Source organism: Hibiscus syriacus, unplaced genomic scaffold (genome assembly GCF_006381635.1).
Source record: "Hibiscus syriacus cultivar Baekdansim isolate YM2019G1 unplaced genomic scaffold, ASM638163v2 tig00111848_pilon, whole genome shotgun sequence".
Lineage (NCBI taxonomy): Eukaryota > Viridiplantae > Streptophyta > Magnoliopsida > Malvales > Malvaceae > Hibiscus > Hibiscus syriacus.
This window is the reverse complement of record NW_024063201.1, coordinates 453,273-455,789: the sequence shown is the minus strand read 5'-3', so window position 1 is coordinate 455,789 and position 2,517 is coordinate 453,273. Positions and strand designations below refer to the sequence as shown.

The 2,517-nt window shown below is 37.5% G+C and overlaps 1 pseudogene; it reads right to left on the bottom strand.

Annotated features, from left to right (window-relative positions):
* Positions 1 to 413: 413 nt before the first annotated feature.
* LOC120172334 lies at positions 414 to 1,840 on the bottom strand (annotated as a pseudogene).
* Positions 1,841 to 2,517: the final 677 nt, after the last annotated feature.

Genomic DNA, 2,517 nt, shown 5'->3' with positions numbered 1-2,517 from the left:
CTGCATGTAATCCAAGGTTTATCTATATGCTCCTCCATTCAACTCACTTTCATGTAATTCATTTTACTTAAATCATTTTTTAAAATATCAATTACAGTGTATCAAACAGATCCTTAGTCTAACATTATGAACCTTCATTTTCGAAAACATTGAGAGATGAATATGAAGAATGCTTGAATGATTTGTAAGCTAAATGACATTCAATTAAACAAGAGTTTAACCAAAATTAACAAGGATTCAGCAGTATAAGTAAACAAGAAATATTTCAACAAGATTGCCTATGCCCGTGATCCTACCTACCTACTTCAAAGTGACATCTCCTTACACCAGCAGTATACAATATATTTTCACAATTGAATCTCCATGAGAAGGGGATGATCCTCATGAAGAAGGTCCTAATTCTTCAAGTATAACTTGGATTGTTAACCCCTCCATCTAGGACTTGGGAAGGAAAAGAAACTAGGTGACAATGGAAACGTGAGACCAGGGGACGCCGGAGATTGAGGCCCTGGACCTAAAATCCCCGACTGAACCATGGGTGAGAAACCAAAATTGGGAGTCATTGGAGGAAATTGAATCCCGGGAGGTAAGGCGATTGGGGAGACAGCAAGTTCATATAACCAGTAGATGATGGCAGAAGGAACTGAGATGTTGGTGAGGGTGAAAGGGCAGGTCCATTCATCCTTGGCGATGGGAGATTGGGCCTTAATGGTGGTGTCGAACCATTTACGCCACCTGATGATGGTGATAGAGCATGAGGTTGACCTTGTTTTCCGAGTGGACTCGGATCTATAAGAGAAGTTTGAAGGTATCGCATATAAGCTGATATCGGAGATTCTGCTGTGTTTGTCCAAACAGCATCTACGGGTACCATAGGTTGCAACATTCCAGGTGATGGTGCATGAGCCGTTATAGGGGCAGGTACTTGAGCTGGAACATGGGGCCGATTCATAGGTGTCAATGGTGGAGGCCTAATCTTCTGCAACCTCATACTTTGGGATTTGGGAGGATTCTGAGGGGGTCTTGGAAAGGGATCATTGCGTGACGGTGAACCAGTTAGCTGCTGAACGACGCTTCGGAAATCGTTCTTGCTTATGTTGTAAACCTGAGGCTGAGGCCGAGGCTGCAGCCTAACACCATTATTGGCAAAGTTAGATTGATGCAATGGGCTCTTCTTTATATTCTTGCCGGTCTTGCTCACACCAAGAGAATCATTAAGCCGATTCTTCGAATTATCCATTTGGAAAAACACAGTTAACAGCAACAAACTAATCTCAGTTTTTACAAACACCCACACAATCTAAAGCTTCAGCAGAATATCCCACAACCTTAAATTCCAAGCTAAAATCTTTCACAATGGAAACCTAGAGGTAATTAGAAAGCTTCAAACTTGGGATTCTCAATTCAAAGTTCAAACAATGAAGACTCTCCACAGTAACATAAGCATAGATAAAATCAATCTCCAACAAAGATTTATTAAGAGAAACAACAGCCCTAAACTCTATATTCTTCAACAGTTTCCATCAGAATTGCCTCAAAAACCTAACTTTAATTAGCTTCCTGCATCACAACATTAAAAGAATACCATGAAAAAAAAAGATAAAGATAAAGCATTGATTCAATAACTAACTCCAAAAATCAAAACCCCACATCACAAAGTTCCATTAATTTCCTAAAAAAGAGATCAATGATGAAAAATAGTGCAGAAAAAGAGTCAAATAAAAAGAAAGAAATTCTGGGGGGAAAATACCCATTGTCGTAAAGATCTTCTTCCTCCTCGTGTCTTCTAAAATACGAAGAAATGAAATCAAACGAAAGAGAGAAGCATGAGGTGAGGGTGTGTGCAAATGAAGTCAAATTCTAGGATTTTTTATTTATTTTTTGCTGTGTGGATGTAGGTCCACTTCATAATCATCTTTTGGTGATCTTTTGACTTTTACTTCTTCCTTAATCAATGAGTTCACATGTAAAAGATAATTTTCAAACTTGGATATATACTTTACTCCAACATGGCGCCTATAAAAGACAGTGAAGTGAAAGGGCAGAGGAAAATAAATTGTTAGGCAACAGTGGCGCTGTTAAACTTGGAATGAAGTGGAAGACAATTGCAGGCTATAAAATCTTACAACAAACTGACATTAATTAGCAATAAATGATTCATGGTTTGTTGTTGGATTCAGCATTTAAATATCAATCAAACTCAAGTCAATTGGTTCAACCATGAATTCGTAAATGGCGTCCTTGTCACAATGTAACTGCATTTGTTTCTTTGGTAAGAATTAACGACATATATATTTTACAAAGCCATTGTAATAAGATAAAATTGCCCTCAGGTTCTTGTACTTCGTGGGAGTTTCCCAGCTTAATAAATCTGCCGAGTATGGATATATCAGGCGGAGTTAAAAAAAATTATTTTGAGTGTTAAATCTAAAAGTTATATAAAGAAATTTTTTTGAGTGAATAAAAATGAACAATAGATGTTATTTTTGGTGCATGAAGTAATGTCGAGATAAAATT